The sequence below is a fragment of the Acomys russatus genome, chromosome 1, assembly GCF_903995435.1.
Source record: "Acomys russatus chromosome 1, mAcoRus1.1, whole genome shotgun sequence".
Taxonomy (NCBI): domain Eukaryota; kingdom Metazoa; phylum Chordata; class Mammalia; order Rodentia; family Muridae; genus Acomys; species Acomys russatus.
The window spans coordinates 43,181,498-43,205,500 of record NC_067137.1 but is presented as its reverse complement, the minus strand read 5'-3'; the positions used below and the strand labels follow the sequence as shown (position 1 = coordinate 43,205,500).

The 24,003-nt window shown below is 44.9% G+C and overlaps 1 protein-coding gene across 13 annotated transcripts in view; it reads right to left on the bottom strand.

The window, feature by feature from the left end:
- Myt1l (myelin transcription factor 1 like) overlaps positions 1-24,003 on the bottom strand; it is a 405,732-nt gene that overhangs the window by 152,375 nt on the left and 229,354 nt on the right. For all 13 annotated transcript variants that reach the window (XM_051144335.1, XM_051144353.1, XM_051144364.1 and 10 more), the window contains exon 5: positions 3,589-3,741. The gene's annotated coding sequence lies outside the window, so the exon portion shown is untranslated. The remainder of the gene's footprint in view (positions 1-3,588; positions 3,742-24,003) is intronic.

The window sequence follows — 24,003 nt, the reverse complement described above, 5'->3', positions numbered from 1 at the left end:
TTCCTAGGTAACAGACGCCCCATGCATGCATACTGCTCCACGACAGAACATGTGTCCATACTCTGCTCAGGCTCACACAAATTTGGATCATAAAAACCCATGTGGGAAGGTCAGCAAGAATGAGAAATCATAGACTCTGGTCCTTCCTGCCAAGTGTTGAGATAGATTGCTATGGCAATTGAAAGTGGCTTTCCAAAGCATGATCAAGCCTTTGTTGAGGGAATTTATGTGGTGCAAGCACATTGGTCTGGAGGACCTAGATCTGATATTCATGTGAAATGAGAGGGAGCATGGTTTTTCAAGAGGCTACAGAAAAGTCAGGAGAGATCAATGGGCTCTGGTTCACAGCACCAGTAAGTGTAGCATTACTCAACTTGTCTAATCTTCAATCTTATTGGGTGGAAATTGATATCAGGTGAATAAGACAGAGGAGTAAAACCCTCTGTATGTCTGTCTGTTTCCCCATCCCTCTTCTTCTTGTCATCAATAGGATGGAAACATGTAACCTAGCTGCCTTGCTCTGAGATGTGGCAGCTGTGCTCGTGTCTGGGAGGCTGCTGACTAAACCATGAACAAAGAGCATACTACAAGATTCCTAAATTTCTCTTGGTCACCTCTAGCCAGAGCTGAGCCATGGCATCCCCATAGGACAGTGTGCACTGTTCTGTACTGTCCCTTACTAATGATACCTGTTCACACACTATAGAATTCAACTTTCTTGCTCCCAATGTGGTCTGAGCTGGTTCACAGGACAGTCCAGCAACCAGGACTCCTGGGGAAGCCTAGAATGCTGTCATGGGCCTCCTTCAGCCCTGAGGACAACTGTTTTAAAGAACAGTAGCTGGATGACTCTCAGAGACTTTAAAGAACCATGGAGAAGCAAGACCTAAACCTATATGCAGGGCATGTGTGATTTTCACAGTAAGACATCCCTACCAGGTCTTAGCCAAGGATGCTGGAAGCCTGGAGACTGGCAAGGACTTTAAAGGCAGGATGGAGGCTCTTCTTGTAAAGGCTCAAAGCATGCCATCTTTTCCAGAAGCCACCCATGACTCCAGTGTCTAAGCTTTCTTTGTCCATGTTAATCATTCATTTGTCCTTTATCGATCTTCTTAGAATAAATTTTATCTCTTTATTTTTCTAGAAACTAACTCTAAACAAGTTTCCCAACATTGCATTGCCTCATGAGGTCATTCAAATATTCCCACTAGATCATCATATCTTCAAATCAGAGACAAGCCATTCTCTGCATCTGTCCCATCTCCAGGAGATGTACAAAGAACAGGGACCTGGCTGTCATTATGGGATAAAATCAACAGCTGCCTCGCCTTGCCTTGCCCCGAGAAGGCTCTTCACCTGGCCGACCCTGATGCTGGGCTCCAGAGCATGATGGACATGGCCCAGCCTTTCCTATGCATGCTTACTCTTTGTGAACAAACTTCCAGGCAACCACAGCCCCATTCATGCTATAGCAGAGGGCATCTCCTATGTGTAGACCTGCTGTTTTCATGTCTGTCCTTGTTGCTTAGAGGCATCTGATGTGCCCCTACTTTCTTCTGCTGATAGAGAGATCAGTTGTTTTATTTTGTAGGTTTGATTTCTTCCATTACAGAAAGTAAGTCACAATAAATATGTACATCTTTATGCAAGTGCTAAAGAATCTTCCAAAAAGATAATGTCAGTTTATCTTAAAATATGTAAAAAAAAAAAAAAAAAAAAAAAAACCCAAAACAAAAAAAGCCTACGTACTTTTTAGTCAAGTATGATCCCATTTCTAGAAAGACTCTCTACCACATGGCCTTGTCTATTCCTTTCCTTTAGTAAGACAAAGTCCTGGTACTGCTTGGGCCCACTTCAGCTACCAAGTGTCAGTGTGCTGGCCTTTGGGTTATCTGATCTTTGTTCCTTTGTCTTCCTTTAAAAACAAAGTTTGATACATTTGTAAAGTCTATGCACTTTTACACTCAGTTTCATAATCACATGATGACCCAGAGTTCTCAGAGGTGGGAGCTGTCTATACTTGCCATTTTCTACCTTGGATTCCCCTGAATTAATTTTAATTATCAGCATAAGAATATTACACTTTAAAATTCACATATGTTTTGACATAGAAAACTACTGATCCAACCTTTCATTACCCTAGTGACATTATCCTAGAAAACCTTTAGTTTACAATTTTCTTAGAGTCCACACCCAAAATTACTTATGTAGATTTTAGGAGAAAGAAAATACTAGCAGAATATAGGAAGCTGTAGAAGCTTGTGCCTATGAGTGATAGGACCTGTGACCTGTGACCAATGACCTGTGACCTGTGACATATATTAGCATTCAAGGGGAAGAAACACAAGACCCCTCAGATTGTCAGCACAGATAAATTGCTTCAGATTATAAAGTGAAGAGATGAGGGAGTCAGAAGAGGAGGCAGCTTAGAGCCTTTCCTACCCTGACCCTGTTGCCCCTTAGGCCTCAGTTTTAACATCGTCCAGTCTACTGAGTAAGAGCCACACTTTCCCATAAGCTGACGTGAGGGTCGGGTGGCTGTGAATGCTCACAAAAGTCGAGGACGGACTTGGAAGGACATTGCAAACAGTAAACTATTCAGCATATATTGAGCATGAGCTGTCATCTCTGTGGATCTCAGAGATGGTGCCCTACCATGGCTTGCCACCAGTTAATGGAACCTGGTTGTCCCTGTTGAAACCAGTTCCTATGTCAGGGGTGCCCTTCCCACAACAAAAGCACCTCTCCATCTGAGAACACCTCACTGCAGGGAGCTTTCAAGGATGGAGCTGCTACAAATGCATCAAAGAAGACTCCCCCAAGAACAGGAAAATAACCCAATGAAACATCCACAGAAGACAGGAAGGAATAACGTTCTAGAAATTGTGTAAGGAAAAGCAATGGACATTCAGTATGGCAGTAAGATTCTGTGTGGCGGGCTGATGGCATGTGTCAGAGGGACACTGGAATTACCTTGTGTGGGAGTAGAGAGCAGAGTTTCCAGCCAGGGAAACAAGAGTACAGCTAGTCCATGGCCTTTCCCTCGCCCTGCCTGACACAGCATGGTGTTCAGGATGTCAGGGTTAGGTTCCCAGTGAAGGGCCAGGAGGTAAAAGTTGCCTAGGTATTCCAAAGCCCTGAGCGCCAAAGGCTGCTAGAGGCACAGGGCGACTGCAACAGGAGCAACCAAGAGAAGAGCTCCTGACGGGTGGGGAAAGCACCTCCCACTCCTTTCTGAGTTCCAAGGATGTAGCACTCTTTGTTTGAGAGGACCAAGGTGAAGTCAGGAGTGAAGGCTTCACAGGGGAGAGCAGCACTGTGGTAGGGAAGGCATGATGGAGAGGTAGGAAACCCAGAATTACGGGGACCTATCAAGTGCCCAGGTGGAGGCACTTGAGGTCTTGTAAGGATGGTGGACACCCAACTCTGCCAGGATAGAGAGGGTCAGGTGCCCAGGCTGAACACCCACGGACCTCATTCCTCACTGACGTGGTCTGGGACAGTGTTCCTCACAGCACTGCACACTAACAGTCCCTACTCAGTGTGGAGGCAGGAAATGCACATGCTGGGGAGACAAGTGGCTCTTACCTTGTAGGAAGCCTTCTCTCCTGAGGACGGAGGCAGGTGACTCCGTGGGCAGGATGCAGGCCCAGAGCCAGCTCTCTCTAGGCTTTCCCTGGTCCTCCCCAGCTTGTGACTGTGGCCAAGTCACTTAATTTCTCTGTGCCTCCATTTCTCCATCTGTAAAAAAAAAAAGAAAAAAAGAAAAAAAAAAAAGAAAGAAAGAAAGAAAAAACATTAAGCACCCGAGGCTCTCACAAACATATCAGAAGATAATGTAAATGGGTATCCTCCATGACAGACATTTTGCCTCCTCCAGGGACCAGAATACTCATGGGCTAGTCATATGTCCTTGTATTTGAGCCATTCTTCCAGCTCTGAGGCTGTGCCTTCCCTGGCCCCTGTGTAGGCTGGCACATTCAGAAAACCATCCAAGCCCCTACTTCCTAAGTCTGGGATAGAATTCTACCCTCACAGAGGCCTTGTAGTCGAGTTCCATGCTAGGAGTCACTCTGTAAGCCTCATTTATTTGTGATTTCCTCAAGGACTTTGTAGGCTGCTGATCTGAGCCAGACTAGTGAGGTGGCTCAGATAGCACCTGCTGCTAAGATAGATAATCCAAGCCCGATCCCTGGGACCTACAAGGTAGAAGGGCAGAACTGATTCCTTCAAGTTGTCATCTGACTTACATGCGCATGTGTCATGTACACCCCCTAAAGAAGGAAGTATGGAAGGGAGGAACAAACAAACGGACGAATGAACGAACAAATGAACCGGACAGTCTCCTAGAGACACATACCTCCAGGGCTAGAACACTTTAAGGAATATTTTTGTATCCTTTGTCTCCTCTAAAGTTTATGCCAATTTCGTGAATAAAATAAAATAACCCTGACACTCAGAGAAGGTATCCCATCTCTGTCCAAATCTTGCTAGCTAGTGGGACAGTGGCCCCCGAACCCCAAGGCTCGCAGCATCAGCATGGTCAGCTTGTTCACATACTCCCAGAAGAGTATAGAATGGAGAGGGCCAGGGGAGGGGACAAAGTGTGATGTAACCCTAGGGGAGCCCTAGTGCATGGCACTGACACCCCCTGGATATTTCCGGATATTCACTGCTGCACTTGTCTCAAGCAGCTCAGTGCCACTGCTGTGCAGTTCCCTGCAGCTGCAACCTCTGGGTTATCTTAAACTGTAACCAATCACGTGTCAAAGGCTTTTCTCCTGAGGATGGCAAGCTGCCTCTATGGGTGGATGCCTACAAATTCTTTTGGAACTTAAAGATGTCTACATTTCAGTTCCTCAGCTTGATATAGTCTACCTGCCCCAACTACAAGCTCACCTTCATTGGAAACTCTCTTCTGAGGAGCAGCAAACTCAGTGGATGAGATAAGTAAGAAGGACTCAACATCTCTGTATTTGGCCTGGAAATCAGCATTCCTCCGATAATGTTGGACACTACGGTCTGGGCTGTAGAGCCTTCCATTATAAACCACATTCTCTAAGAGAGATAATTTCATCTACATAAACAGAAAGTGGGCGTCTATGCACAGATATTGCCCCAAGACCCTAATCACACTGGACACAAATTAGAAGCAGATTCGACCAGATGGTTTTTTTTTCTCTCTTTGACTTTTAAATTTAAAGCGGAATGCCCTATGTTATGCTTTTGTTCAAGTAGTTTCACTTGAATTTCTCAAGAGTCCTTCCTCCATGTCATAGCACAGTCCTCTGAACCTGGCAGGCACAGGAAGGGTTTCCCAGTTGATATGTCCCATGGTGCTAATGTGGACTTGTTGATTGTATGAGAAGGGAGGAAGGAAGGAAGGGTAGAGAAGAAGAGGATGAAAGGGAGATGGGGAGGAAGGAGAATGGGAAGGAGGGAAAGAGATGAGGCAGAAACCAAAGGTGGAACCAGAGGTGGAGATGGAGAGAGCAGAGAGAAAAAGGAAGTCAGAAAACCTCAATCCCATTGACTAGAGGAAAAGGAGTCTAGTTTCAATTGGGTTATAATGTGATGACTCAACCAACCAGTAAAATGTTGAATAGTCAAATGATTTAGTTCAGGCAGAATTTGGTTTTTATTCACCTTCACTTATTATTTCATAGCCTATGTATGTTGTTTCATAAGCATGAACTTCCTGGAATTTTCAATCTCTAAGTTAGATAATATACCAAAAGAATCCAGCCCATTACTGAGTGTTCAATGAAAGATTGAACCCCTGGGCACCACTTTTTTTTTTTTTTTTTTTTTTTTTTTTTTTTTTTTTTTTTTTTTTTTTTTTTTAGTGTGTAAGCATCTCTGATTCTTGGCTATTCATGTGCAAGTGTGACAATATGAAGAGGCAGAAAGCTCTTCCCACTAAACTTCTGTCTCTGGGTCTGGACAGGATGTGTCTAGTGATGGGGAAGAGAGAGCTCACTGGGACTGTGTCCTTCATCTTCCATGAGACCCTTAGCAGCTCAGTATAATGAGATACATGAAATATTGCTACACACTCCCATGGTCAAACTTAAAGAAATAATAGAGTTTAAGACTAACATAGTCATTCTTAAAATGTACAGAAAAATCATTTGGAGTATGAAGAAAAAATAGGATGTATGAAAGAAGAGAATGGGGAAATTCCAAGAGTATTCTTGAGTCTGTAGAAAAATCTATGGCCAACATTAAGGTTACAACTGAATAATCAATAAATGAGAAACAACATCAGTGAGATACGGAAGGAAACAAGTTAATACATTGGCAGTAGTTTAATTATAACCTAACACTGCCTTTTAGATTCTTCTGAAAAAAGAAGTGTCCTACAACCAACTAACACTCAACTGAATGTTAGAATACCAAGAAACACATGCTGATAGCTCATAATGTTTAAAATTAAACAATTAAATCATGTATTAATGAGTGACAAGCAAACCAATTGTGGTTCAGCTTGGTTTTTGGCAGAAATGAAATTAGATATGAGATTCCTACTTGTTACACTTGTCACATAAAGCATACTCATTTGTGGGTTTTTATTTTGTTAACAAGCTATGTGAGAGGATGCTTCAGAGGCACAGAAGAGTAGGCAATGACATTGAGATAGAGTGACTTCCTTCTTGCCAGCTACTAAGCTGGCTCAGAACAGCACACTGGTGAAGGCAGCCTATTGTCCCCCAGGCCAGGATCAGAGACAGCAGAACCCCTGTAGCCACAGAGGGGTGGGAGGAGTCCTGCCTTGTGTGGCCAGATCAGAGCCTCCGCTCTTTCTTGGTTCTTAGTTCATTTGTAAAAATAGTAAGTCAGTGGCAGGAATACCCTCTGGGAAATAAATTTCAGGAAAATGAGGTCTCACACCTAATTTATTTCTGTTTATTTGCTTTTGGGAGCCCTTGCTTCCATGCATGTCTGTACATTGCTCTTGGTTCCCTGGAGTCCTCTATCTGGAGGACTCACTAGTCACTGCTTGATCACCCTCCCAGGGCAGCTGGAGGTTCCCTAAGGCAGAGGATCATTCTTGGAGTAAATCCGAGGCTCTGTGTCCAGCTATCTCTTTCCTGGATTTTTTTTTTCTTTTTGAGGAGACAGCTCTGCATCTCTTCTGAATGAGAACCCTAGTGATTGTTTAAGGCCCTGATCTCAGTGTGACACTTATTTGTCCAAGAAGGTTAGGGTGTGACTTTGTTCTAGCAGTCCCTATTGAGGTCTGTTTTCTGGCTACTCAGAAGCCTAGGCTTTCTTGTAGCCTAAGGACCTGATCCTCACTCTCCTCTGGTACCCTGGAGTTAGATGTGACTCTCTCTCTCTCTCTCTGCATTAATGCTCAGCATTAGTATACTATGGAATCTGTAGGAACCCTCTCCCATGCAGAGTTTCAGTCCTGGTCACCTGGGAAGCACTGGCCTGTGACACTGGGGCCTGCCACCAGAGTGCATCCTACATGACCTTGTACTGGTCTCTGTCACCAAACGTGCCTCTTTCTAACCTCTTCACACTCATATCTTCCTCCATGCCCTTTATTTTTCTCGGTAATCAATCAGTATTGTGTGATGATGGCATGGCAGTTTGCTTACCTCTACATATTCTCTATGCCATTTTAGTCTTATTATTGGTTTCTTTGAGAGAGGCTGTCTCAGTATGTGCTGTCTAACCCAAGCTGGCCTTGACCTTTTGACGGTTCTCATGTTCTTTCCCCCTAAGCGTGGACATTATGGGTGTAACTACTGTGCTCGCTACCTTGGCCAGCATTGATCCCAAACCTGCTGCTTACCAAGGATGACCTTGCATTCTAAACCCTTCTGCCTCTGCTTCGCAAGTGCTGGGAATTCAGGTGATTGAGGATCAAAACCCAGGACCTCATACAGGCTAGGCAAAGATCCTACCAACTGAGTTACATTTTAAAGTTAATTTCGAAGCTGTTCCTAATCGGTCTGTCTTCATGTTTTGCTTATTTCAACCACAGAGTAAAGACTAGATCAACACGGTGTCAGAATGCAGGCTCTAACTGGTCTCCCCGAGCAGAAGGTGATACCTGGTGGGTACGGTGGGTGGGTGGATAAGACACAGCTCTGAGACAGTATTTAAGTTCAGGAGACAGTCAAAGGTGGTTGTGCTGCAGAGACACCCCAACAGTTAAGGAGCTGAAGGAAGTAGTTAAAAAGGAGGTTTACTGTGACTGTGAAAAGCCTTATGTATAGCTGGTGGCTGAGGGTAGAGAGGGAAAACTGTGGGTGTAGAGGCGAGCCTGTTGTCTAGATGTGGGAGCCGGTCTGCTGACTGGATAAGAGGTAAGGAAGCTGTCTGGGTGCAGGGAAGAGCCTCCAGTCTGGGTATAGAGGAGCGTCAGCTGTGCATACAGAGGAAGCCTTGTGCGGATATGAAAGTCTGCAGTCTGTGCAGATGAGGGGCTGTTATGTGGATACAGAGTCTTCTCTGTTCTCTGTGTATAGTGAGGGGGCTGCTGTGTGCATCCAGAAGGCCCTAGGCCTGGGTGTGGTCAAAGGGCCCTCCACTGTGTGAGTGTGTAGGAAGGTCTGCTGTTTTGCCCTCTCAAACATGGGAGGATCCCGTGGCTGAGAATAGAGAAGAGCCTGCTGTCTTGGCTTAGTGAAAGAGCTACTATGTAATGGGCCTGATGTCTGAGTGTAGAGCAGAGCTTGCTGTCTGCATATTGAGGAGGGCTTTCTCAGTGTGTCTGTAGAAGAGGGCCCATTCTTCCAACATAGAGAAGGTCTTGCTATCGGAGTGTTGATGAGGGCCCTCTGGCATGGAGTAGATGATGCTTTACTGTTTGGGTATAGAGGCTGGTGTACTTTCTTGTTGTTTTGGAGGTCTTCTGTTTGAGTGTAAAGGCCTGCTGTGTGACCGTAGAGACAGTTCTTCTGGGTCTGTGGGCCTGTTATGTATGTGTTGTGGAGTCTGGTCTCTGGGTGCAAGGGAGACTCTGCTGTCTAGATGTGGAGAAAGGGTTGCAGTCTGAGTATAGAAGAAGCACAAAAGGGGCAGAGAGGAGGATTTGTGTGGGTCTGGAGGAGGATCTGCCTTCTGGGCATATGGGAGGGTCTGAGTCCAGAGGGGGTTTGTTGTGTTGGTGCTGAGGGGGGCATGCTGCTCATTATGGTGGAGTATTAGGACAAGAGACACTCTAAATAGTTTTTTTCTCCCAGCATCTTGCCTACCTTGCCATCTGTAGATCTGTTTCTCTGAGTGGAGTCTTGTTACTGAAGGCTAGATCTCTCATCATTGCAACTGTGTAGTGATAGCCTCCTTTCTAATGCATGATGTTTTAGCATAGAAGCACAAGGTTTGAGCCCAGCTCTGCCCTTTTTGATTTTGTGGCATTTAATATTTGAAACCATATCCACAGCAGACAATATGAAGAGAAGCAGTAGGACTCACACCCTCCTCTTCAGAACGTTTAGCATGACAGAAACAAGAAGGGATGGCACCAAGTGAGAGATCAGGCCAAGGAGACAGAACAAAAGGTCAGAATACCTTCTTCCAGGTGTTTGCTATTAACAGCTTTGCCACCAAGGTGCCCAGGCTACTCAAAGGGGAATAAACTGTTAAAAAAATTGATACTGGGGACAGATGGTATTGCCACACAAAAAGAATGAATTTGAACCCTTATCTTATACCATATATGAAATGGATCTCAAATTGGCTTAAGGACCGAAGTGTAAAGGATGGAGAGATAGTTTAGCAATTATGAGCACCAGCTGCTCTTGCACAGGACCCGGGTTTGATTCCTAGCACCCACATGGCAGCTCACACCTGTCTGTAACTCCAGTCTCAGGGATCCAGTGCCCTCTTCTGGCTCCTACAGGCACTGCATGGACACTGTACACAGACCTACACCCACCCATACACATAAAATAAAATATTTATGTTAATGTACAAGAGGTAAAACCATTAAACAGAAGAAAACAAGTGGATCTTCTGATGCTGAGCCTTGACACCAAAAAATAAGAGCAGTTATTTTTTAAAAATTGGATTTTATCAAACTTAAAAAAATATGCTCAAGTGTACCATGTAGTCCCAGTGGTTAAAGATGCATCCCAAATACCAAACTGGACAGGAGACATCAGGGTTAAAGTATGTAAATTTTATGGTATGTAAATTATGGTTCCATTTTTTAAACATCCCTGAGTGCCTTCAAAAAGCATTCCTCATGGGGTCAGGCCCCTTGGGATCTAGTTTCTTTTCCTTCCTTGTATTTTACATTCTCCTTGAGTGACTGGTAAATTTTCATTGCCTGAGTCACAGCTTCTCAGAAAGGCAGGGGCATCCAATAGCTGGCTTACTAGTGCTGCCCCATACCTTGTATTCTGCCTCTGAATAGTCGTGCAGCATGGTGCAGCCAGCTGGTGTCCCTGGGGTGTAGAGATGACCTGCTTAGCTCTGGCTTCAGCTTATGCAGTGGACTGAGCCTGGGGCATGAATCCTTGGCCACCTCAAGGTTACAGGCTCTCATGCACTCATGCCTTCTCAGGCCCTGGTGACTACAACGTTGTTTGAAGGTCAAGTTGTTTCAGAGGAAGGAGCTAGTGTCATCTCTCATGAGGATTGTCCTGGGAGCAGGCTGCCCCCAGTCACTGACTTCTATCTCATGTTCAGGGGAAGACATGTACTCTAGTAGCCTAGGTATTTGAGGAGGGCAGGGGCTCTGTCAGGAGGGAGCATCCTGATGACTTCTGGGGTGCTCTTGTTCTCTGCTGCCATGCCCTGTGTGTCCCATACTTCTGTGTCAAGTAACAGGAATGTCCTTTCCACATAGGCCACTCAGGACTCAATGTGGCCTAGAGGCATTTGTTGGGCTCAGTGACATGCCTTTGATATGGCAGGTGGGCTATAGCTGCCCACCTCCTTCTTTTTATACCCAATTGCCCAGTAAATGGTCGCTCACTGTGAAGAGGCTCATATCGCCTCATTGCCCCTTGTAAATGAAAATGAACCTTTATGAGAGGGAGTGAAGGGCATCGTGTTTTGCATTTGTTTGGCTCTGGGGCAGGATGTGCAAGGATCCTGCCTCACTCCTGCCAGTCAGGAGGGTTAAGCCACTTCACTAACAGCAGATCTAATACTTTGATAATCAGCCTTGTCCTTCAGAGCTCCCTTTTAGGGGCCTTTGCCAGCTTCCTTCCCAACAGAGGTTTAATTAAAGCTCACAGCAGCCAGAGCTTTGAGTAAAAATGATAATCTGCCCTACTACCAAAAGGCTGTCATTGCAGAGGAAGTTAGGTGCTGTGGAAACCACTGACCAAGGCACAGAAGGGATGAAAAGACCTGAGGGGTAGCAGGCAACCTCACTGGGGGTACTGTCCTCCATGTGTCCTGGCCCAGAACAGGCACCGGACTTTCTCCTATCCATAGTCTGAGGGTCTGGTAGATAGCTGCGCAGCTTGCAACCCAGAGGTGGAGAGGAACTATGCCTACCCCTAGTACAGCCAGTGATGTAGGACCCTGCCAAAGAGAGAAGAAGGGAGCTAAGGAAAGTTAGAGCTGGGAGCCCAGGGTGAGAAACTGCAGTGGAAGAGAAAATAGGAGGAGGAACAGGAGGAAAAGAAGAAAACAAAATAGAAATAATTATATACATATATAACATATTGCTGTGTATATTATATATAATATGCACACCCATCTGTGTTTTTTTAGGTTACATGAAAAACAGGAGGTGATTGAGGACCAAGTACTTCGGGCTCTAAGGTACCTGGGCTCCCTACCATCCTCAGGTAAAGTGTCTTGGCATAGTGGGTCGCCATGGAGAGGCTAATTACAGCGGGTCTGGTTCTTTGCAAATGGATCTCGGTTCACAGAGGCAGAGTCCAAAATGGTGGTGGAAGCATGGCCACAGGTAGCTGAAGCAGGAGCCTGAGAGATTATGTCTTCAAACACAGGGAGAAAGCAGGGGGCGGGGTGATGGATCAAACATGAACTGGAGTAGGGGAAGGATAGAACAGCCCTTGAAAGCACACTCCCCTCAAAGATGGGCGGGTAGCTTGGGTCATCTGGGGCTTCATCTAGAGCTTGTGGTCCAGGGAGACACAGCCTAGGCTGTTGTTTATTCATGGACTCCTGGGACTTGGAGCTACTCAGCTCATCTGGAATAGGGTACATTCTTATCTGCAGCACCCTGACTTCTCAGCTTTTCAAAGAAATTCAAGAGATGGAAATTGAATACAGCCAAACACCAAATGTGAGGCAGGCTATGGGACACATGCCAAACCTGCGCCAGCATGAAGGCCCAGGACATTGACTTTGCTCAATGTCTTTGTTTTGAGATGGGGCTTGAGACCTACAGCCAATCCCTTGTCCTGGCTGCTCAGGCTCAGATCGCTCCTCTGTGGTCTATGGGAAAGAAACACCGTATTAGCTACTTCTTGTTGCTGTGATTAAAATACCATAACCACAAACAAAATATGGAAGAAAGAGTTTATTTGAGATTATGGTTCCAGGAGCATAGTCTATACTGGGGGGGGGGGGGGGGGGCGGGCAAGAATGGCCATAGGCAGCCAAAGCAGGAAGGTGAGAGACCACATCTTCAAACACACAGAGAAAAGAGTGTAAGGACAACTGGAAATGGGGTAAGAGTGAGACTATAAACTCTCACATGCCACTCCTGGTAGTATACTTTCTGCAGCAAGACTTCATATCCTAAAAGTGTCATAACCTCCCCAAACAGTTCACCAACTGGAGGCCAGTGTTCAAATATGTGAGCCTATGGTGGACATTCCTCTTAAGCCATTGCATCTCACTGAGCCCCATATACCCATGGTCATCTACTGAGGTAAAATGCAACTAGCCCAACCTCAAAAGTCTCCCATGCCTTTAACAGTCTCTTTGAGACTCAAGGTAATCTCTTAGCTGTGACCCTTTGTAAAATTAAGAAGCAAATCACATACTTCTAACACACAATGACAGAATATACATTTCCATTACAAAAGAAAGAAATGAAACCATAGTATGAAATACTAGACCTAAGCAAGACCAAAACCCACAGGACAAACATCCAATCCATGTCCAGGGACTGGATTTCATTTAAAAGGACATAGATGGCTTGCCTCCAGCTTCGTTTCACTCCTGCATTAGGCACTCCTTGGCAGAAGTCTTAAGGCTCTAGCATGTCAAATGTCTTGGAATATTGATTGTGACACAGGACTCACTACCACAGCCTCATGCAGTGCCTGCTCAGAGCCCTTTACAGTGACTGGCATGGCCTCTCATTGCCTGGCTTCAGCAGCTCTTTGAAACTGTAGAAGAAGAATCTATCCCTCAACCCACAAAAGCTAGCTTCACATGGATGACACTGCCAAGTTCAGCGGCCACCTCTGCATGAACCCTTGCCCTGGTTGACCAAATTAGCAACAGCTTTCATATGCTGAAGCAATTTCTTCCTAGAAGCATACAACCTTTTGGACGTTTAGCTGGGCAGAGTCTTTCTCTGAGGGCACCCTTCACTTGTTCCAAAGCAGGAGGCCTGTCCTCAGTGGTGCTTGTCTGCTAGCAGTAACATTTTCTCTTTCATTGTAGGTCTTGGCGGTAACATTATGCTTCCTAGTACTCCCCTCCCATTTATTTTGCCTCACTTGCTCCTGTTCATCATAGACCTGCATAATAATAATCAACAATGACTATTCCTCACATTCAATATTAAGCTGTCTTAAAATTTCCTTTGTTAAAGAAAGGAAGCCATTCATTTTAATTTAGCCCTAGGCAAGTTCTTAGGACATAGACAGAAAGTAGCAGGTTTTTTTTTTTTTTTTTTTTTTTTTTTTGGTTTTTGTTTTTTACCCAAATATCACATGAATAACCTCTATTCCATATGCTAATATATTCTTTGTTCCCTTCTGAAACCTCTCTCTCTTCCTGATATCTTGTTTGCTATGTAACTTGGCCAGCCTATTCACCTTGAAATTCACACTGCAGACCAGGGTGGCCTAGAGTTCATAATCCTCCTCCTCTACTTCCTGAATTCTTGGATTATGAATATGCACCAAAATGTTGGCCACATTTGTAAGAAAAGATTTCTTTTGGCTCATGGTCTCAGGGGGCTTAACCCATGGTGACATGACATGATGGTATTGTGAATATAAAAATGGGAACATGTGGAGGTGGGGAAGGCTACTGAGTGCATGGCCAACCAGAAATGAAGGAGAGGAGAGAAAAGACAGCGAGAGACACACAGACACTAGGAACTCAAGAGTGTGACCTTTAAACACACACACACACACACACACACTCATGACCTACTTCCTTTAGGTAAGCCTTGACTCTCAAGGATTCTAGAACCTCTCAATATAGTTCCAGTTACTGGCGGCCAAGTGTTCAAGACATAAGCCTAAGGGTGGTATTTCATATGCAAACCATAAGTTCTTTCCCCTGGCTCCCAAACACACATGGGCATCTCAAAATGTCAAATGCATTTAGCCTATCTCCAAGAATCCCCCAATCTTAACAGTTTCAGCATTGTTCACAAGTTTAAATTTCAAGTCCCTTTTGAGAATCAAGCTGAGAGCTCCTGTAATTTAAAAAAAAAAAAATTTCCAGTGTGCAATGGTATAAAATATTCACATTGCAAAATGTGTGTGGGGGGAGGGCAGGGGGATTCAGGATCATGTCGAGGGAGAGTGAAAACAATATGAGCTTGACACTCAGCAGCACAGACACCAGCTATTGTAACTTCATGGCTGGAATGTGGGACATATGGTATCATGATGTGAGTGTGGCAGGGTTGGACATGCTCGTCCCTATTGGCTTTCCCATTTGCAGACCATATGGCCCTTGTCTTGAGCTAGCTCCACTCAGTACCTGTGAATATTCTTGGCAGGCATTTTATGTTCCTTTGATATCCTGGGCTTTAACCTCACACATTCCTTTCTTATGCTCTGCCTGAAAGGTCTCTGACCCTGCTGTGCACAGCCTGACCCTTCAGGCCTTCCTTTGTGATATTGGTGGAAGCCTTCATGATGGTGTCTCCAAAATCAACATCATATGGATGATGCCAGTGCTTGTCACCAGCTCATATGATACTTGGGCTCCCTTGCAACAGCAGTGTGAAAGTGTGGGTAGCTAGAGCTGGGACAGTGTTTCTCTGAATGGCCTTGCGTGAGCAGAATGACCTGGAAAATCACTCTTCTCAGGCTTTTGCACCACCCCTTGTGTCCATCATGGGTGGCGTCTGGCCAGTTCCTGAGATGCCACTGAGGCAACTTTTCTACCATCCCTAAGCAAAGTGCTAGAACACCTTGAACGGATCTGCTAGTAGCTTTAATGATCGAACCTTCTTGGTCCACAGTTTTTTAACACCTTCTCTGGCTGGACTGAACACTTTCCAAATCCTTCTGTTATATATATATTTTTCATTTCCTGATTCTCACTATAAATATGGCTAAAAGCAGCTAGAAATAAGTCAACACAATCTAAACATTATGTTTTCTTGAAAATTTCTCCACCAAATTAACAAGCTGATTACCTTTAAATTCAGCTCTGCAGAAGATTTCAGGATGCAGGGAAAACCTTTTTGCCAGGCTGTCCCTTCCTCAGGGGCTAGCTAGATGCTCAACGTAATCTTTGTTCTCAGCTGAAGCATTCTCAGTGCGGTCCTCCCTGGGCCTGCCAGCATGCTTGTCTGCTGAATCCCGGGCACAACAGCACACCAACGTGCCGCCGGCATCCTTGTGCCTTTTCAGTTTGCATTTCCAGTTGTTTGAAATTCTTTCTGCACGCCAGTTCCAAAGGTTTAAGGACCATGTGGCCAGATGTTGTCTGGTATTGATTTCCTTAGTGTTCTTGTCAGAAACAACTTACAAGGGAAAGCATTTTCTTTGGGTCAGCATTCCAGAGGACTTAGTACATGGATGTTTGACCCACTGTGCTTTGGCAGATCACGGTGGCAGAAGCATGTGTGGAAACATCAGACAGTTCATTACATGCCAACCAGGAAGCAGAGAGCCACTGAGCATTTTTGTAAAATGTTGACATTCCTCTTTGAATGTGGCCACTTGCCCATCTGCTGCTAGTGTGGATTTAGTCTGTCCCTGAGAAGTTCCCAAAGTGAAGTTAGTGGAGGGTGCTGTAGGAAATACCTACTATTAGAATACGGATCTGGAATTTGGACACAGCTATAAGCCACTCCATATTCTGGGCAGGTATCGGCGGCTGTGTGTATGGCTGACTTCTCAGGGGCATATTATGTCTAAGTAGCTGAAATCAGAACTCCTGGGAGTGTCTGCTTGCATTTTTCACAATTGTTCTGCAGTACACTGGTATCACAGGATATTCTCAGGAAACTCAGTTTTACATTCAAATACAAACACAAAAGACTTCATATCACTCTCCCGGAAATGAACAGCACACAATAGTGTCTCTAAGACTGAAAAGTCCTCTGCTAAAATGAATAACATGTGTGCTGGCATTTGGAATAAGCTGCCGACTTCACTTTTTCTTTCAACACCACAATTTTAACACTCGAGATAAAGGTTCTACAGAAGCCATTTTGGAAGCTTGGGGTCTTACATAAATAAAAAGTGCCCAACATTTCCTTGTTAATTCTGGAACATTTTATTTCCTGTGGCTGTTTGAGAAAGGGGTCTCATTCAGAAGTACTGAGGGGGCCTGCTGAGCCCGTGAAGACCGTAATGACAAATATTCTTTTCTTTTTCTTTATTTGGTGGCAAGGCAGGCAGACCACGGGGTCAGGAGCTGCAGCTGACAGAAGATTGGTTCATATCATTTAAAGTCTCAGGTAAAGGCATTACAAATTCACATTCCTGCATGTCCTGGGCATCTGGGAGGACACACTGTTGTATTCACACTCCACCTGAGCTGATACAGCACTCCCGAGGAGCAATAGTTCTGGGTAGGAAGCCGAGAAGGACTATCCCCTAATGCTGACACCCCAGTGTCCTGCCCTGAGTCGAGATTGGACATTTTGTGAGGTTGAGAAGGTGTTGAGTGACGAAGGCCCATTCAGTGGGCCCCAGGGGAGCCACTGCATCCCTGTTCTTTCCTGTGTGAGTGCTGGGCTCCATGCTGAGGCTGTGCTTACACAGTCTTCAAAGTTTTGGACAGCTAAGATTTAATATGCTATTTTCTACAAGTGCCCATTTCCGAGAAAGTACTAAGAACCAGTTAACCCAATTTATAACAGAGGTGTGCTATTTGGTATGTGTTCCATTTTGCATACCATTCTCAAAGGTAGAATGATGCATGTCTCTATCATGTACACAAAGGCACATGCGAGGGTTTCTTTTCCATGTAGAAATCATGGGACAAGTCCCATTAAAGTTGATAACATAGACTCTATACATGGCAAACCCTCATGACATACAATACCTTTGAGTTAACAGAGATTTTGCTTTCATATATACCTTTGTCATCCATCCCTCAGATACCAATTAAATCTATGGCCGAACACACAGTTGATCATTTCTTGGGATTATAGGACATAGTGGGTCTCTTCACTACCCTGTGGATATCCAAGAAGGAGAATCAAACACAGAGGAAGATGCACAGTTGTGGAGAATAGAAGGACCTGAGTCAGTCTCTGGCATTAGCTGTGACAGAGGGCTGCCACAGCCCACAAAAACAAAACAAAACAAAACAAAAAACTTTTAGGCCTCAAGATTCTGAAAGGATTACACACTATGGCTTTAGTTCATGGGTAGAATAAAGCTTGTCTTTATTTGTAAAGAAGGTTGTTTACTTTAAACTTTAAAAAGATTTATTATATTATTTATACATACATGTATATGCGTGAGTGTGTGAGTTCATGTGCCTGCTTGTTCCTGCATGCCTCTGTGTGTGCGTGTGTGTGTGTGTGTGTGTGTGTGTGTGTGGGCACATGCGCGCATGGACATGTGTTCAGGTGTCTGTGGAGTTAGAATGACAGAGTACTGTCATTGGGTTAACTGGTTCTTAGTACTTTCCCGGAAATGGGCACTTGTAGAAAATAGCATATTAAATCTTAGCTGCCCAAAACTTTGAAGACTGTGTAAGCACACAGCATCAGATAACTGACGTCAGTGCTGGGAACTGAACTCTAGTCCTCTGTAAGAGCAAGTACTCTTAGCCATTGAGGCGCCTCTTCAGCTCTCACAGTCTTATTTTTAAATGTTAGGCTGTTGACATATATATATATACATGCGGTACAGGCGGTGTTTTGACCTGTGCATACTATGTAGGATAGCAAATCAAGCAGATGAAAACCTACCTAGCGTCTTGATAATTTATCGCTTTGGTTGCATGTGTGCTAAAGGTATTGGAAACCTCTTCTTTAAGTAATTTATAAATATACATGTTATTCTTAACTGCAGTCATTATGCATGGCAACCGATTGCTTGATTTCTGCCTTCAATCTTGGGAAGCTTTGGCCCCCATCATTATCTCTTCATTTCTCCATCCCACAGCCAGCCTCTAGTAACCAGATCTCTTCCTGCTATTCCCCTCAGACAAAAACTGTCACTGTGTTCTGAGGGAGGCCCATTCAAGCAGGAGTATGTGTGCAGCTAACAATCTCCTAGCTAACAGTCTGCCTGTGTCACATGGGCCCTGGTAGTATTTCTCACACTATTGTAGACTCCTTGGTCAGTGCTCCCCACAGAGAATGCTATCTAACAGAGGCTAGAAGACCCCACTCTTGGTGTTATCTGCCTTTGGTTTTCGAGGTCCCAAGATAGAAACTCCTCAGACACAGAATGCTTCAGGCCCTCCATTCCCCTCACCTCACCATCACTGGATAAGCAGCAGGGCGGCGGGGGGGGTCCCACTCAGAGTGGCTGCTGACTTCCATTTGAGACAACTATCATTTCTTTTTATGAAAAAAAATGAGTTCAGAGTGTTAGGCAAGTCAGTGTCATGCCCAGGAGAACAGATTTGGTATCCCCACTAATCTTAATGCAAGCCTGCTTAGATGACCCATGAACATACTGCTGGAGTTAAGTCAAACACCCAGAGGTCACTGCACAGTCCCCACTGACTGACACTGTTACTGATTTCTGTCCATGAAGGCTAATACTCCATAATTCATACTGGCACTTGCAGTTACCCTATATGAATAGACATATGTACAAACATGGCTTTAATCAGATGGAGGCACAACCTCCGCCTGACCCCATGATTCACGTTATCTTTTTAGAGGAAACTGTATGCTTTGTACTTCCTTCTGCTAACTCATACTTTCTTACTATAACAAGCTCACTACATTGTAACCAGCTCTACCTCTGTCCCATCATTAGCTGTGACTCAGTAATACAGCCACATGTAATTTATGAAACTATCAAATGACTGGCATAAATTTAGGCTCTTTCCTTGGGGCTGGAGCAGTGTCTCAGCAATTAAGAGAGGATTGGTTGCTCTTTTAGAGGACCCAGGTTTGACCCCAGAATCCACATGACTGTTCACAATACCTGCACCTCCACTGTCAGGGAATCTGCTGTTCTCTTTTGTCCTCTGGGATATGCATATGACATGCATGCAGGAAAAATACCCATGTACACAAAATAATATAATAATAAAAAAAAGTTTAAAGGAATTTGGGATTTTCCAACTAAGCACAAAATGTTCTCATAAAGTTCTCTCTTTCTCTTTCTCTCCCCCCGGCTCTGTGTACGTTTTGGTATGTATGAATACATATGTGGGCAGTACTACATGTGTACATGCAGGAACATATGTATGAAGTCCAGAGCTCAGCATCAGGTGGCTTCCCTCAGTTGCACTCGACTTTTCCTTTGTTGACACACAGTCTCTCACTGAATCTGACCCTCAGCATTTGGTTGAGTTAGCCAAGTTAATTTCAGGGCTTGGCCTGTCTCCATGCTCTTAGCACCTAGGTTATAGGTATGGGCCTTCATGTCCGGCTTTTTAATGTGGATTCTGAGATTAAAAAACAAAAACAAACAAAATCTCAGTCCATCACATTTACACTGCGGGCTCTTTCCCCACTGAGCCATCTCCTCAGTCCTCACCTCAAAAAAACCCTTTTTGTGGGTTTCTTTATGCACATGGCCTTAGGCATTACATTTACAACATTTAACAGATGCTGAATACATGGCCATCACATCCTGCAATCCACTCACCAAAAGCACATGCAGTCAAGCTTTCTGAGCCCCTTGCCACTACTTGGCTGTTCTAGACTGTGCTGCCATTTGGATGGCATGCTCACGACTCGGGTTGCTAATGTCTGCTGTACTGCATGGATTACATTTCTGTCTTCTTTTCTGCCCTACCCAAATGGATCCCTGCCTTTCTGTGTTGCTATACACCATTATAGATCTTTCTGTATAATTCATCAGGTCTTTCCTGCCATCTCCAACAGTCTGTGAGCGTTGTTTATAAGATTTTCTTGAACTTTGACCTAATTCCATTCACTACTGTCTTGTTTTCTGTTAAGTTCCATGTGTTATATTGCTGCATCGAAGAAGTTTTGCCTTATCTATGATAAAAGACGTACTATAGGATTTTTCTCCTAATCTTTGTGTAATATGTGAATTAAAAATGTACATCTTTAATTAGCCAAAGTTTATTTGGGGTGGATATAAACTAGGAACTATGCCAGTGGGAACAGTCCCAGTGAGCACAGCACCACTGTCCTGGGATGGCCCTTTCAGGGAAGGGAAGCTGTGAAATAGCAGACATTGGCTCAGACTCGAGCAGTCAGAAAACTGGGTCAATGCAGAGGCTGGATGGACAGCTCCCAGGATGGGCTACTTTGTCTGGCAAGGCCTCCTGGGTGACAAACATTCCTAAGGAAGGAAATTGTAACACTTGGGTAACCCTGGAAGGAAGAGACAGATAAGCTGAGTGAGAAACCAACAAAGAACCTTCCAGACTGAGGAAACCAAAAATATACAGTCCAAGAGGACAAGGTGCTGGGTATGGGGTCAGAAAGTTGAGGGGTGAGCTTGGAGTTGTCAGAGTACAGGGATGAAGAGCCTGACCTACATGAGGTTGGGGACAGGCAGGCTGCATCAGCCTGAATTCTGACACCCTAGGGCAGGCCTGGGGCTTATTCTGAGCATCGCAAGAGCCTGATATAGGACTTTAAGCAGGAGAGTGAGTGATACAATTTATTTTTAAGTAGACTCCCACTGCCTGATCTGGAACATTCTGGAAAACAGATGGTAAGTAGCAGAGTAGACTAGGACACAGTCCTTAGGAAACAGGTCATTTATTCTCTTCACTGAGACCCTGCTGATCTCAAGATGCCTAGAGAGGGGAAGGCAGCATGATTTGTACTCACATTCATTTACTGCATGTATAGGTATGCTGGGCCCCTGCTAGGACCAGGACACCGTGCCTGAGCAGGGCACGGACACTTAAATAAGCTGCAGTTCCAAAAATGGTTTCTAGTGTGAGCAGGCACAGAATGGGCCAAACCCTGTGGGGTGGAGCATTTGCTCATACGGCTTAAAAGGCAGATGTCTTCATATCACACGAGCACATTGGCACCCTCGTCAGCTGCAGACGGAATAGCCTCAGAATGTTGGTTAAATATGCCCTGACTTTGCCCTGGCAACCCCACAGACATGCATCTACTAAAAATGGGTAGGACTTATTCCAGAACGGGAGAGGATCTCTGCCAGAGAACACTCGAGATTCCTCTCTGCATACAGAGAAGAAACTGTATGCCAGTGAACCTGGGGACATCCTCCAAATGGCTTCACACAAACAGTTATATATTGGGTTGGTCAGCATCTCCCCCATAGGAGTAAATGCTCTTCAGTTTGCAGACTAGTCAATCTTCATTCGCTAACTCACAGTCTCCAGGCACTAACTTTGAAGTTCTTAGATAAAAGGAAACAGAAACTCAACCATTAAGTGATGTCAGAATAGCTTTTGGGGGTGATTTCAATCTTTCCCTTTCTGCCTGCCAGCCCACCAGACCTCTGGGGCCAGACAGGCATGCAGTATATTGCTGCATAATGTCAGTGCTTTGACCTGATTCTGTCCTTGTGCTTTGACCTGATTCTGTCCTTGGAAAATCACTAAATTCCAGGCTAGGAGCTGATATGGTCAGATGAGTCAAGTGTGGCAAAAGAAAGTCACCCGCTGACGTGTGCACCTCAAGCCAGTGGTGGCAATTTGTTCTTAGAGTATTGCTATGCCTGAGAGCTGTTTACAGGACCCAGAAAGCAGGTGTGTAAGGATCTAATAGGGGTCACTGATAAGACTTAGAACTAGGTATTCCCCCGCAACATCTAGAAGAGAAAAGTTGGTTCTGAGAGATGCTGGTCTAGCCCCCTGAACTGCAAAAGGAAGGCTGCCAACATCATACTGATAGTGATGGGGTCAGCTCTGTCCCTCAAAATCCACATGTGGAGGTCCTCACCCTGAATTTTCTGAACTAGCCTTATTTTGTGATTCAGTCTGCAATGGTTTGACTATTCACATTAGAACCTGTCATAGTTAATATTGTCAAATCACCTAAGAGACAAACCTCTGAACATGATGTCATGTGACCGGCTGTCCCACTCACCATGTCCCATCATGCCTTTCTAGCCATGATATATGGTACCCTCAAATTGTGAGCCAAAATCAACCATGCTTTCCTTCAGCTTCTCTTTGTCAGGTATTTGGTCCCAGCAATCAAATGATAACTAAAACAGAAGCCAGACATAAGGTAGAGAGCCTTTGGGTGGAAACTGGTTGTGAGAGTGAGATTGCATTTGTTGTTAATCTTCTGCTGCATGAGGCTCCAGTATGTCTTTTCCCATCAGATAACCAGCCTGCTGGGCCTCTGCATTTGGAATTCCCAGCTTCCAGAATGATGAGAAAGCACATTTTTCTATTCCTTATAAATTAGTCTGTCCTGAGCATGTTATTATGGCAGCACAGACTAAGTGACTTTAGATCTCATTAGTTAAGATGAGGCGTGAGAAGGTGGGGCAGCTCCTAATTCACTTTGGCAGGCACTCTTGCAAAAGGGATGTCCATACACATGCATAGGAAGAATGGCATGAGGATGCAGGGAGTGGTCAGGGTAATGTTTTCCCAGGCCAGAGGTGGACAAAGCTAGCTGGGTGCTTACTGTCAGCTGCCTGGTGTTTCCAGGGACAGACCGTCCCTCACAGGTGGAGCCAGCCCTGAAGATCTCTAGTATGGGTCCACCAAGCTGCATAGATACAGGAGAATTAAACTGCCTGCAGTTGGAGCCGTGGGGTGACTATAGGGGCTATGCTGAAGGCACTGAGTTCATCCTTTGTCCTCTGCCTCAAAGGGGCTGCACGGCTTGTGAGCCCCCTCTCTTTGTTCCAGGCTTGTTTTTAGTCTGATGTCAGGTGACATTGAAGATGGCTCTTTTGGGACATTCTGTTAAATGGAGATGCAGATCAAGTGGCCATGGCCACATGCTGCCCATGAGCCTGAGGATGTGGTGCTATGGCCCAGGCTGAAGGCTGAGGGGGAAGGGAAACTGTCTACTTCCCACTAAAGGTTTTTCATCATGAGGGGATCTTCAGAGACCAGGTGAACCTTTTCCTTGGCTTGAAGACTTAACACTCCTATAATAGCGTCCAAAATTAACCAAATCAGAATTGAGTTGTTTGGACCTTTCCATAAGCCCTTCTGAGTCAGAGGGAAGACAGAGGGAGAAGGTAGAGAATTGTCTGTGGCTATAAATGATAAGCTGGTAGGAACTGATGCCAGTCATGTGGCCTGGAGATACAGGACTGTGGACCTACCTGGATGGGGTCAGAAAAGAGCTAACAGAAGAATATAGAATAGAGTCGCTCATAGCTCCCGATACTTGTGGCCTTCTCACAAGAGCATGGGAGTGGACCTGCTACTTGTTCAGCTCAGCCTAGCACAGAACTATGGTGAAAAGAGAAGAACTTGGCCAACAGCCACCTGGATGCTGTGTAGGGGCCATACCTTCCTCTGGCTTGTCTGTGTTCTGAGACCTAGCTGAGTCCTGTCCACAGAGTAGGACCATCTATTTCTCTTGTCTTCAGTTCAGCATATGTCAGAGACTCT